Source organism: Rhinatrema bivittatum, chromosome 6, assembly GCF_901001135.1.
Source record: "Rhinatrema bivittatum chromosome 6, aRhiBiv1.1, whole genome shotgun sequence".
Taxonomy (NCBI): domain Eukaryota; kingdom Metazoa; phylum Chordata; class Amphibia; order Gymnophiona; family Rhinatrematidae; genus Rhinatrema; species Rhinatrema bivittatum.
In genome coordinates, this window is record NC_042620.1 from 323,818,636 (window position 1) to 323,833,129 (window position 14,494).

At 49.4% G+C, this 14,494-nt stretch overlaps 1 protein-coding gene across 3 annotated transcripts in view; it reads left to right on the forward strand.

Moving 5' to 3' along the window:
- Window positions 1–6,076: 6,076 nt before the first annotated feature.
- Window positions 6,077–14,494, forward strand: part of LOC115094490 (A-kinase anchor protein 17B) — a 62,927-nt gene continuing 54,509 nt past the window's right edge. For all 3 annotated transcript variants that reach the window (XR_003857568.1, XM_029607600.1, XM_029607601.1), the window contains exon 1: window positions 6,077–6,671. The gene's annotated coding sequence lies outside the window, so the exon portion shown is untranslated. The remainder of the gene's footprint in view (window positions 6,672–14,494) is intronic.

Here is a 14,494-nt window from a genome sequence, read left to right on the forward strand (position 1 = left end):
TTTGTTACCTTCATCTGTTTATCCCTTGCGGTGAAACACAGGGTCCGTGTCGGGGGATCCTCTTAAGAGTCAAATGTATACTATATAACAGTGGAGTTACCGTATGAAGCAATAATTTCAGCTACTGATAAGATATTTGTGTGGACCGATAATCTTCTCTGCGCTTATTCTCTCTGCGGTTTACATGCTGAGTGCGGACTTTATTCTCCCTTGTATTTTGTGTAACACTTCAATATGTACAGGCCTGGTGCGACCAGGAGTGCATACCGTACATTTGCACGGGGTGGTACACCTGAGGGGGCAGCGGCAGCATGAGATGACATGGGGCTACTGGCGGAACTCATCCCGCCAGCGGCTGAAAATGAGAAAAGGCCGGGAAGAAGAGAGGCAGGCCACCGGTAGAGGTCAACCCACCGCAGCCAAAAATGAGGAAATGCCGCTGCAGTTTTCCCTGTTAGTGGGGCACATGTGCTCACAGCTTTCCAGCCCCCTGCACTCCCCTCAACTGCAAGAAGGCTGGCAGGGCCAAAGGAAAGACTAGCACATGGGGCCATGGTGGAGCTCTTCCCACCACAGCCCGAACTTAAGGCATGAGGAAGGCAGCAGGGCTGTGGTGAAGCTCATCCCACCATGGCCCTAAGTGAAAAGGGGGATGGAGGGGGCTGCAGTGGAGCTCATCCCACCATGGCCTGGAGAAAGGAAGCTGTGTATGTGTGTGCGTGAGCACCTATGTGCATGTGACATAGCTTGTATGTGTGTTTTGTTTTTTTTATTTATGCAATTTCAGATATATTTACATCATATTTATTTATTTATTTCTTGATTTTTCTAAACCGATGTTGATATAAACCTTCACACAGGTGTACAATGTTTTTTTTATAATAAAATCAACATAAAATACAGTGTTGCACAACAAGGAAAACAATCATAAAATTCTTCAACTAACTTAACATTGCATATAGAATTAAAATTTGATTAAGAACTAAACATTAAATATACCTAGTAAAATAACATATTAAAATTTAAATTTAAAATAAAATAAGATGTTAAACATAATTAATAAAATAACAAGGAAAAATGTTTAATTGGCTTCTACTTGGAACGCTTCTGCATATAGCCAAGTTTTTAATATTTTCTTAAACTCTTTCATATCACTCTGTAGTCTTAATTCAATGGGTAATGCATTCCAAAGGCCTGGGCCTGCCAATGAGAGAGCCCTACCTCTGACGGAAGTAAGTCTGGCCGTGGTAACAGAGGGAATGGTAAGAAGTCCCTTTCCAGCTGAGCGCAAATTTCGTTGTGGTGTGTGTATGCGTATAACAGCATTCATCCAGTCTACATGATCTGCATAGATTGCTTTATGGAGAAGGCATAAAGCCTTAAATTTAATTCTGTATTCTAGTGGGAGCCAATGTAGAGCAGCCAAAACAGGAGTAATATGATCTCTTTTATTTGTGCCTGAGAGTAGCCTGGCAGCCGAATTTTGCAGGACCTTGCAAATATCAAAGGAATAAGAGATCCATTCGGATTATGCAAAGGAAAAATTATTAACCAAGTAGTGATACACTTTAAACTTAGGTCTCATAATATTCAGGAAAACTTGGGACCAAGATGTACATTCAGGCAATAGTGAAGCTCTAAATACATATATTTCTTCAAAGTAGGCATAAACCGACACTGAGAAGCAGTACCCCTTAATTTAGGACCTAGCACTTCATCCTTTACCGTCTAAGAACCCCCTAAGCTGATCAGGTTCATAGAAGATATATTTATTTTCCTGATATTTTAGGAAACATTTACTAGGATATCTCAACACTATACTGGCTCCACGTCTTAGCACCTCTGGTCTCATAAGCAAAAACTTTCTCCTATGCTCTTGCGTGGAGCGAACAATATCCGGATATATCCACACAGATTGGCCATAGTATTGAACTATTCTATTCTTGAAAAAAAAAACAACTTTAGAACATGATTTCTGTCCTGTTCAAAAGCAAAAGTTGCCAGTAATGTGCCTCTTGTTTTAATCTCAGTATGTAGAGATAATTCAACCAGCTCTGAGGTATTCAAAGATTGCTGTAATGAATGCTGTACTTCCTCTTCTCCCGTAGATGAAGCAATTTTCTTTGAGACAAAGAATACTTTTGTAACAACCGCTAATATTTCTTTAGGTATCTTTTAAGGATTCTAACATATATTCTTTTAACATATCCGCAGGAGTTAATCTCTTCACAACTGGAAAATTCACTATATGAAGATTTAAATAACGAAGTGAATTTTCTATATTTTCAAGGTCCCTTGTATATTTTCCATTTTAGTAATTTTTTCCTCTAGTTTCTCCACTTTTTCCTGTTGTAGATTCATCACTTTCTCTGTGTTCAAGCCTCTTTTATTTGAGCGCAAAAATGCCTGTGTTAAAGTAGTGACGGCAGATTCAATAGAAACCATTGCTTTCCATAAGGTATCTAATGTACTACGGGAGGCTTTTGCAGAGAAAATACAGGTTTCATTTGCAACATTACCAGTTCTTGAAGTGCTGTGTCTCCTTCGATGTCCCACGCCAACATAGCTCTTTGGGGTAACGGAGTAGAGGTAGCCACTCCCTCCATTGCTCCTCCAACTCCTCTGAACGCCAACTCTCCGCTGTCTCCGTCGGGCCGATTGGGGGGGCCTGCTCACTCCTCTCCTCCTGCAAGTCTCGCGATGTTTCCTCCCCCTCCGTTCTAGTCTGGCCTCTCGGCAGCGGTGGTGTTTCAGGAGCCCCTGGGCTCAGCGATATTTCTTCGACCATAGGGATTGACCCGAGCTCCTGGGTTTGTATGTGTGTATTTCTGTATGAGAGCCTGAATGTGTTTTCTGTGTCAGAGATTGTGTTCATGTGTATGCGTCTGTGTGTTTGAGAGCCTGCGTGCATGTGTAGGTCTATGTGAGAGCCTGTGTGAGAGCTTGAGTGTGTGTCTATGTCAGAGCTTTTTTTCATATGTATATGTTTGTGTCAGAGCTTATGTATATGTGTGTCTGTGTGAAAGCCTGTGTGTGAGTGCGTGTGCATGTGTATCTGTGAGAGCCTATGTGTCACATATAGGCTCTCTCAAGCATGTGCACACACACACACACACATAATGTGTCTGTGAGGGAGAGAGAGGGAGTGTGTGTGAGAATGAATGTGTGTGTGAAGATAAAGTTTGTGTGGCTCTACCTCCCCCAATGCATGACAGTGTCAGGGTGACTGGAAATCAAAAGATCCCAGGTATGGAGAGCAATAATCCTTATTAGTTTTAATTATTGGGTATAATTTGATGTTTCTGCTGTTTTGAATATTTATTGTTTTTTTGGGAACTATTAGAACATATTTTAGTTATTGCAATTTTTTATTCATCAGATGTTTTGAAATATTTTATTGGTGTTTTGGAAATTTGGGGTATTCTATTTGTTAACTGGGTTGAAATATTTATGCTTATGACTTTGATTTTACTATTATAATTGATAATTTCTTGATTTTATTATTTAATGTTTTATGAAGAATGGTAATGTTTCTGTTTTTTCATTGCTGCTTTGCTTATAGAGGCTGGCTTGTTGTAGGTTCCAGTTCAGTTCTTCTCAGCATGCTTCTATTTATACTTTCTGGTCTCTTTAGTCTGTATTTGGCCAGGATGTGTCTGTGTTCTCCATGTGTGACCGAGGTGAGATATTCTGCTGCCATATAACTTATCTGTAGGGATCTATAGCAGTCTGATTTGTTCTTTTTTCTTAATAGAAGGCGAGATAGGCAGCGCCTAATGGTCTAGTCAGAAGTAGGCCGCTGGCAGCATCCGAGCAGGCTAGTCTGGTTGTCACAGGAGCAAACAAAGTATCAGAGTGTAGCGCAAGGGTCAAAGCCAGGATATCAGTCAGAGAATGGTCAGCCAAAGCAAGGGTCAGTTCTGAGATCAGTCCATACGTAGTCAAGAGAAGCAAAGGTCAGTTCCAGGCAGCAGTCAAATGTAGTCAGGCAAGCAGAGGTCAGTACCGTGAATCAGACTGAGGAGGTACGACAAGAGGAGGAACGAAGAGCAGGAATCAGGAGAGAGACTGGAACACAGGGAGGACCACGGGAACGCAGGAGCACTGGAACAAGACAGGCACACAGGAGCACTGGAACAAGACTGGATCAAGGATGCATGAGGAACGAGGACAGCAAACTAGTTACACCAAAGTGTCGACCCAATTGCCAAGGCAAGGCTCTGGGGACAGGGCCTCGCCTTATATACAAGGTCTATGTTGCGGTCTCTACCGCTTCCCCCCTATCGTTATGCTTGGGACTCACCTCCGACGGGGGGTACGCCGCGTCCGCGGCTTCACTGGGCCTCCAGGGCGCCCGCCATTGTTCGATCAGCTCACTGCTGCCACGCGCGCGCAAGGACGCGCATTTTGGACGCATGGCCGCCAGAAGTCTGGCCCCGCCTGAGTTAATGACGCCACGCCCCAAGCCCGATTTAACCAGCGTTCGCCTGCCTTCTCATTGCCTTGCAACGAGGGTCGCTACTGTTAGTAGTTCTTAGTTGCGCTTCTGCTGTCCTGCATTCCGGTTGACCTCAGCTTGTTCCTGACTTCGCTTCTGCCTGCCTTGACCTCAGCTTGTTCCTGACTTCGCTTCTGTCTGCCTTGACCTCAGCTTGTGCCCGACTTCGCTTCTGCCTGCCGCCTGCCTTGACCTCAGCTTGTGCCCGACTTCGCTTCTGCCTGCCGCCTGCCTTGACCTCAGCTTGTGCCCGACTTCGCTTCTGCCTGCCGCCTGCCTTGACCTCAGCTTGTGCCCGACTTCGCTTCTGCCTGCTGCCTGCCTTGAACTCAGCTTGTGCCCGACTCCGCTTCTGCCTGCCGCCAGCCTCCGACCTCCGCTACTCCAGAGATGCTTCTTCTGCTGCCAGCTCGACTTGGGTTCGTCTCCATTCCTGCTCTCCTCCTGTTCCAGTTCCGTTGCACACTACAGACTAAAGTCCTGCCTTCTACTGGTCAGCCCACTACACGCTACAGACTCCGGTCCCGTCTCCTACCTGCTCCACTCCACGGTTTACTATAGACCCCGGGCCAGTGCTCAGACTGTTTCCTTTCAACAGCCCAGGGTCTCTCTCTGACCGCTCTGCCTTCACCGGGCCTTCCAGCCCCCTGGTTACTGGACTCAGTGATTTACCCTTGCCCAGGCATCCTTGCAATAGAGACTGTGCTGTGCTCCTAAGTCCCAAGGTCCTAGGACCCTACGGGCTCCTCCTGGGGGGTTCCTGGTTCCCGGGGGAAGACCTTTGCCTGTGGCTCCGCCTCCCGACCTACTCTGCCTTCAGGGTAGTTCGGCTCAAGGGTTCACACCTGGACTGCAGCTTCCCAGACTGCAACAGTCTAAGTGATGTCATCATCGGGCGCCGCAGACCGGGTTCCTGCGCTGGGCCCTTTAAAGGACCGAGTGGTCTGTGCGCACGCGCCCAGGGGCAGGGCCGACGTCGAGGACGCTGAGCCCCAGCGTGAGGAGCGCTGAGAGTCGGAAGGCCCCGACAGGCCTGGGGATGTCCAGGAACGCCGCGGGCGAGAGGAGCTGGCTGAAGCTGCTAGGGAAGAGGAGCCGGAGCTGGTGAATGGAAGTGTGAGGTGAGCAGGCCGGGTTGCGGCACCAACGCAGCCGGGACGCGCAACAGCACCAGCCCTGAATATATTTTTGATTTGTTTTAGAAGTTAATGTGAAATTGATGGTTCCTGAAGATCCATGTATTTTCATGTTGTGACTTCTGTGCCATTTTTACAGCGGCTCTTACTGAATATTAATCAAGGAAACAGAAACACAAAGCAAGTCACAGAAAAACTACCAGTCACTACTATTTATCAGTTCTATAACTCTACTCCACCTACGCAACGCTGTACAAAAACATGTAAAGAGACAGTTCCTGCTGAGTGGAGTTTACAATCTAATCAAAAGAAACGCGAACTACAGATCCACGTATACAAAGGGACAAACCAGAAGCAGATTAGCCTGTTCAGACGGTTCTCGTTTTAAAGCATCGTGTCTGCGCACCAACGTGAAACACTTAAAGGAGTGCAGGCACGAGCAGACCACGTGCTCCCTATGGCCGTCACTACCCCAGGCCAGCGATGCCCAACTTAACGCTTCTCCCGGGCAGCGATGGGGCGGAGCCAGGCCTGACACTGCCGCACTGCATGCAGGGAATGGTAGTTCCGCTGCTGTAACGCCAAGAGCAGCCGGATGGGCCCCGCGGCCACAGCTCTAAGGACGCGGTGACCCGGAACCGTCGGGTGACCTCCATGCTGGCGGCAGCGCACACGGTTCCCGGTGGGGGCGCTGCGCCTTCTCGGGCCTGCTACATCGTCCTGCCAGCCCGGTGCGGTTTTCAGAAAGGGGGCGAGAAACTCCTGTTAGCGAGGCCTGGGCACGCACTGCCACTTCCCCCGTGCGGCTCTTGAACTCTGGGACCCTGCCTGCGCGGCGGCTCCTGCAGAAAAAGCAAAAAAGCGGATCCCGGCTCTCCTGCGCAGGTGTGGGCTGCTCCTCCCCGGCCCTAGCCAGGCGACGGAGTTTTCCTTCCGCCTAGAGGGAGTCAGAAACCGAAAGTGCAAAGAGTGGAGCGACGCTGGGAGCGGAGGAGGAAGGAGTGCGGTAGGAGAGATGTGTGCCTAGGGAGGAGGGGGTAAGTGACGAGCGCTGCGTACACAGCTGGATCCCTGCCGGCTGAGCAGGTGCAGCGCGGTGGCAACATCCCCTCCAAAAAAAAAAAGGAACACCCCCACCCCTCCCCCCCTTTCTCCTTAGAAAAGTTCGGGCTGGAGGTCCGGCCGATGTTCCAGCTGTTGTGTCCGTGGCTCGCTCCCTCAGCTCAGGCCCCGATCGGATCGGTCACTGACAGGCGCAGCGTGCCAGCCTCTCTCCCAGACTTGCCGATCCCCAGATTGCACGCAGCCGGAAACTTAACGAGATGGAGAGGGTTGCCGGTCGCTGGTCACCGTGGCTACCCCATGCGGAAGAGCTGAGTGGGCTTTGCAGAAGCCACAAGCAGACTTTCTTCCAAGACAGCTCAGCCTGCGTGCATTTACAGGGCTCCTAGTGGGACCTGGGCCCCAGCTTCCTTCCCATCCTCCTGACCAGTGATGGGGTGGGGGGCGGTGTCCATGCAACCGCAGCAACAGAACCCCCGATCCGACTTCTCGGAGCAGCGCAGTAACGCGTCGCGCACTGTTCGTACAGCAAACTAGAAGGGGCGTTGGGGGGCGTGCTCTGCATAATCCGGACTGGGACTGAATAGCTTCTAACGAACTATTATCCAGATCAGAAACGGTCTCAGACGAAAAACAGAAGGCTAAAACACTGCTGTCAGAAAGTGACACCCCCCCTGCTTATTTCACAACCTTCCTGGCAATAACGGGGGGGGGGGGGTGGCTATCTCGTGCAGCAGCCCCCCCCCCCCCCCCGCGCTGCACAAGATCCCCCCCACCCTTGTATACCTTTTAACAATACAATAAATCAACAACATTTGGGCTCGGGTTTACCGCCATCCCTTCAACTTTTGGAAAAAGGAAAATCCCGCAAGGTGCAAACGCACCGATGTCAAAGAATAACCCGCATCCCTTGCCCACAATATGAAGTTTACCAGACATTCATCCTCCACTGGACGTCCTTTCCAGCCCCTTGCACCCAAGTACTGTGTTACCACCCTATGACCCCTCAAATAGGAATCCCATGTTGCCGGAGCCACCGACTTCCTGATCAACGTCCATGCTTCAACCGACCCAGTAGCCAAAGATGCTCCGGAAACGGATCGCCCGTCAAGTTTGCTCCTGGCACTAGTTCTCTGAATTCCTGCCACTTAAAACGAGAGAGTGCATCCGCTATTAAATTTTGTTCCCCTGGCACATGTCTTGCTCTAATATTGACATTCCATTTTAGACACAGGAAAACTAACTCCCTTAACAACTCTGATACTCTGACATTTCGCTGACTGCCTGTTAATTACTTGAACTACTCCCAAATTATCACACCAAAACAAAACTCTTCTATTTGCTAACTGCCGCCCCCATATACTCAACGCTACCACTATCGGGAATAGCTCCAAGAAATTAATATTCCTAAGCAACCCTTCCCCCTTCCATTCTTCCGGCTACCGTTCAGCATACCAATTTCCTTGAAAATAAGCTCCAAACCCGTACCCCACTGCTGCATCGGTGAAAAGCTCCATATCACAATTTGATACTTCCGCGCTCTGCATAATGCATACCCCATTAAAAGATTCCAAGAAAACCTCCCACACACCCAACTCATCTTTTACCCTACGGGTCACTCTGATTTGGTGATGATTGGCCCGCACCCCATTGTGGTGCTCGAAAACCTCCTGATATACGCCCTTCCCATAGGAATTACCCTGCACGCAAAATTCAATGCACCAGTTAACAACTGCGTTTGCCTTAACGTGACCTTAGAAGCCCTGCGTATACTCTGTACCAAGCCTTTTAATCTCAGCACTTTCTCCACCGGTAATCGCGACTCCAAGGCTACTGAATCGAGCTCAATCCCCAAAAATATAAGCCTAGATACCGGGCCCTCCATTTTATTGGTCGCTACCGGTACACCCAATGCTGATGCTACCTGCAAAAATCCTTCTAGCTGCCTTTGACATAAATTTGATTTAGCTGGACCCACAAACAAAAAATCATCAAGGTAATGCATAATACCTGCGCATCCCGTACTTTGCTCAACCACCCACTGCAAAAATGTGCTGAAAACTTCGAAGAAAGCACACGACACCGCGCAACCCATCGGTAAACACCTATCTCTATAATACTGACCCTCAAAACAGAATCCCAGCAAAGAAAAACAACTCGGATGAATATGCATTAACCTGAAGGCAGATTCAATGTCTACTTTTGCCAATAGAGCCCCTTTTCCTGCTTGTTTAACTAAACTAACTGCCTCGTCAAAGGAAGCATGACGCACGGAACAAAACCCTCTAGGTATATAATCATTCACTGACTTACCCTTAGGGTATGATAAGTTTAAAATCATGCGAAACTTACCCTGCTCCTTTTTTGGAATCACTGCCACTGGAGACAAATGCATATTTACGTATGGCTGCAATCCAAACGGCCCTGCCACCCGTCCCAACTTAACTTCTGCCCTAATTATCTCCCTAGCCACAGCTGCATGTGTGCTCGCCGACCTTGGATTCTTACCCCCTGCCCCTTTTCCCGGTCCCATATATGGAACAACAAAACCTTCACTGAACCCCTCGTATAAAAAATTAGCAACCTTCCTATCAGGATATTGACCTAACCAGTAACCCATTGCATGTAATGAAACCGGGGAGTCAGCTTTGCAACTCAAATCCTTACGCTTTGCTTCCCCCACCCTGTGCTCCGCTAGCTCCCTTCGCGCATCTGACAGCTGAATGAGCTCCTCCGCAAGTGGAACATGTGTGTCAGAACTTGCAGTCGGGGAATAAGCAGGCAGCTTTGTTAAACTGCCAACACACATCATTCCCTCCCCCTGTCGCCTTATTCCCAGAACTAACATAAGAACATAAGAAAATGCCATACTGGGTCAGACCAAGGGTCCATCAAGCCCAGCATCCTGTTTCCAACAGAGGCCAATCCAGGCCATAAGAACCTGGCAAGTACCCAAAAACTAAGTCTATTCCATGTTACCATTGCTAATGGCAGTGGCTATTCTCTAAGTGAACTTAATAGCAGGTAATGGACTTCTCCAAGAACTTATCCAATCCTTTTTTAAACACAGCGGGGCAGATTTTCAGAGCCCTGCTCGCCGGTGCGCCTATGTTCAATAGGCCTACCGGCGCGCGCAGACCCCGGGACTCGCGTAATTCCCGGGGTTTGGCGAGGGGGGCGTGTCGGGGGCGGGCCCGGTCGGCGCGGCGTTTTGGGGGTGTATCGGCAGCGTTTTGGGGGTGTGTCGGCAGCGTTTTGGGGGCGGGTCCGGGGGCGTGGTTGTGGTCCGGGGGCGTGGCCGCACCCTCCGTACCCGCCCCCAGGTCGCGTCCCGGTGCGCTAGTGGCCCGCTGGCGCGCGGGGATTTACGTCTCCCTCCGGGAGGCGTAAATCCCCCGACAAAGGTAAGGGGGGGGTTTAGACAGGGCCGGGTGGGTTAGGTAGGGGAAGGGAGGGGAAGGTGAGGGGAGGGCAAAAGAAAGTTCCCTCCAAGGCCGCTACGATTTTGGAGCGGCCTCGGAGGGAACGGGGGTAGGCTGCGCGGCTCGGCGTGCGCCGGCTATACAGAATCGATAGCCTTGCGCGCGCTGATCCAGGATTTTAGCGGATACGCGCGGCTACGCGCGTATCTACTAAAATCCCGTGTACTTTTGCTTGCGCCTGATGCGCCAGCAAAAGTACGCCAATTCGCGCGGTTTGAAAATCTACCCCAGCTATACTAACTGCACTAACCACATCCTTTGGCAACAAATTCCAGAGTTTAATTGTGCGTTGAGTAAAAAAGAACTTTCTCCGATTAGTTTTAAATGTGCCACATGCTAACTTCATGGAGTGCCCCCTAATCTTTCTACTATCGAAAAGAGTAAATAACCGATTCACATCTACCCGTTCTAGACCTCTCATTATTTTAAACACCTCTATCATATCCCCCCTCAGTCGTCTCTTCTCCAAGCTGAAAAGTCCTAACCTCTTTAGTCTTTCCTCATATGGGAGTTGTTCCATTCCCCTTATCATTTTGGTAGCCCTTCTCTGTACCTTCTCCATCGCAATTATATCTTTTTTGAGATGCGGCGACCAGAATTGTACACAGTATTCAAGGTGCGGTCTCACCATGGAGCGATACAGAGGCATTATGACATTTTCCGTTTTATTCACCATTCCCTATCTAATAATTCCCAACATTCTGTTTGCTTTTTTGACTGCCGCAGCACACTGAACCGATGATTTCAATGTGTTATCCACTATGACACCTAGATCTCTTTCTTGGGTTGTAGCACCTAATATGGAACCCAACATTGTGTAATTATAGCATGGGTTATTTATCCCTATATGCATCACCTTGCACTTATCCACATTAAACTTTACTACCCTGTCCTCCGGCACAAAAGGAACTCACCATCCCACTGTTCCCTCCTGACCCTGCTCCTCCTACAGAACTACCGCTCCCTTGTCCCACCACCTTTGAACTCTTCGACCCCTTATAAGTCATTTGGGTTAGCCACAAGTTAATATCCTGTGAACCCCAAGACATGCCTCCACTACCCTCCATCTTGTCCTGGAATTTTTCATCGAAGTTGAGCCATGCCCAACCCTCATAATCCCGGAACGCGCCCAGTATGCTGTCCGCATAAGACAGCAATGCTTCGTATTGCGATGCATCATAATGCCCAACCACACTAGCCAGGCGTAAAAAACCCCTCACTATGTTCTTTCCTACTTTCGGCCCACCTGACTTCTTATTCTTCTTCTTATCCTTCTTATTACCCTTACGCCAAAGTTATCATTGTCCCTCTTACCCATATTTTGTATCCAGTTCCCCCCCATCCCTTCACCGGATGAGCAGCATCACTAGGGTAGGCCGAATTAACCGCCCTCGGTCCCCCCCTCCCCGCGAGCTGGCCGGGAGCAGCAGCAAGCAGGACATGCGATGCGGAGGGATTAAGTGCCTCCTCCCTGCTAAACTCCTGCCCTCGCAGCGGAACGCCGCCACGCTCCCTCGCTCTCCTAGACATGATAGAGGAACACAGGGGAGGGAAACCCACTCTCAGGTAAATCCAGTAAAGTGCGGCCGCGTTTACCCCGCTCCTAACCTGCTTTCTACTCACTTTCCGGCCGCGTTAGCCCTTCCTGCGATCCACAGTCCCCTTTAACCTACTCTTACCGCGTCCTTAAATCCCAGGGTAACCCCTTCCGCATGCGGCATGTATATTACATGTAAACGATTGAATTAGGTATTCCCTACCATCCAGTAACGCGCGCCCCGACTATCGCTTTTTTACCCTGCAGTTTTGCCGTGTGTTTAACCTGCTAACTTACCGCCTACCCTTACCCCTGCGTTAGAGGCAGGGGTAAGGGTAGGCGGCAAACTTTCCCCCAGCCCCCGCTCACCTGCCCTGGCCGCGTCCATGGGTGCTGGTCTCCGGGGCAGCCCCAGTCCTCTCCCCTCCTCCCAAAGCAACAAAAGCGAAAAAAAAAAAGCGAAAAAAAAAAGTTGAAAGAGAGAGAGGGGAGAGAGGACTGGCAATCCTACGCTTGGGATTGCCAGTCCTCTCTCCCCTCCTCCCGAGGCAAGGCACGAAAAGCAGCCTTGCTTCGGGAGGAGGGGAGAGAGGACTGGCAGTGTAAAGCGACGAAGCGACTTACTTTTTTTTGCAGCCCCCCTCCGGAGACGGACATCGAAGACGACCGCGGCTCCCCTGCCTCCAGCTGCCCGCGAAGATAAACGCATCGCACGGGCGAAAGCGGGCCCTGTGCGTGCAATTGGGCCGCTCAAGCTGTGACGTCACGACGTTTGGCGTCACGGCATGTGACGTCACATCTTGAGCGGCCCAATTGCACGCACAGGGCCCGCTTTCGCCCGTGCGATGCGTCTATCTTCGCGGGCAGCTGGAGGCAGGGGAGGGGAGCCGCGGTCCCTCGATGTCCGTCTCTGGAGGGGGGCTGCAAAAAAAGTAAGTCGCTTCGTCGCTTTACACTGCCAGTCCTCTCTCCCCTCCTCCCGGAGCAAGGCTGCTTTTCGCGCCTTGCTTCGGGAGGAGGGGAGAGGGGACTGGCAATCCCGAGTGTAGGATTGCCCGTCCTCTCTCCCCTCTCTCTTGCTACTTTTTTTTTTTTCGCTTTTTTCCACTTTCGTTGCTTGCTTCGGGAGGAGGAGAGAGAGGGCTGACAATCCCGAGCGTCGGAGAACTGTCCACTTCTTGGTACCTGTCATTTCAAATGTCATTTGAAATTACAGATACCAGCGTGTCCGTGAAGCGTTAGGCCAGCGCATACAGGATACTGTATAGCGCTCTATACAGTAAAATGGGTTGCGTGGGCCTAACGCTTCACGGACGCTTCTTAGACGCAGCTTGCATTTGCAAGCTATTTACATACAGTATTGAGCGGTAGGTGAGCTGGACTGTGCGTGCGGCAACCGCGGGTGCGCCGGGCACTAACGCAGCTCTTCCTACCACTCGTTACTGGATTGACCTGTCTGATATTCACAATTCCAACCAGGAGGCAGGATATCCTGCCTGATCTAATCTATTAGGTGACTTAACTATTATTTATTCAGAAATAACTTAAATGACGGCTGTTTTTTTTGTTTTTTTTTTTTTTAAACCTACGGGAATCTCCACAGAAAAGCTTCTTGCCTGCTGCATCGGCCGTTTCCCCGCCAACTGAAGCTCAGTAACTGATGCTCCCTATGACTCACTTTACTCATCCAATCCCTGGTCCACCTTTAAAATTCCTATACCCCGTTGGCTTCCTACCTAGCCCCCTCCCCCCTCCCTTCCTTTCTAACTCCTACCCCCTTGTTTTTCTTCCTCACTAGGGCCTCGCTCTCTTGCCGCCCGTTATTTTCGCGGGGTGAGACAAGCTCACCCTGCTTTAACTTAATGTGCCATCACTGCTGTCCCCTTTAATTTACTTACCAAATCAAAAATGTCTAAGCAGGAATCTGAATGCTCAACCCAGATGTTCTGCCTGTCACTCCCCTATTACTGCATCCGTTTTCTTCTGAAAGCATTTGTGCTTTTTTTTTTTTTACACTGAATTTTTAACTTGTTTTGATTCTGGCTTCGGGATACAAATAGGTTCACAGTCCTGTGGGAGATGTTGCAATTATCCTGGTTTGGGCGGATGGCCTCGATTAAAATGAACATACTGCCTAAAATTAGTTACCTTTTTCAAGTGCTCCCCTGCCTACTTACGGAGAAGGTACTATGACCACTCCAGCGCAAGCTCTTTGCTTTTGTATGGCGCATGCGCCCGCCTCGGGTGACACGTCAGGTACTTTTATCAACCACGCAAAGCTGGAGGCCTGGGACTGCCCTTCCAGCTGCACTATTATGTAGCTGCTCAATTAAAGCACATATTGGATAGCCATGATTATACCTCCCCAAAACAGTGGGAGGTGATCGAGCAAACCTTAATAGGAGTATTCCCTTTACAGGCTATATTTTGGCCCATGAGTTATAACACAAGGGAACTCGCCTCGTTGCCTCCGAGCCTTCAAACGACCCTTATCATATGGAAAAGGTGGAAACCTAAATTATTAGGTATAAAGCAATATTCAGGGCTCTCGCATATACAATCTCTTAGGGACTTTCCTATGGGAAGGCAGAATGTAGTTTTTCAAAAATGGGAGGCTCGAGGCTTGACTAATCTGGGCTAATTATGTAAACAAGGGATGGTTCAATTTTCTGATTTACAACTCACGTATGGCCTACTGAATGAGGATTTCTTGGCATATCACAAATTCGCCATTTTATGAAATCACAGGGCCCCAAGACGGACCTTCAAATGCCTCGCT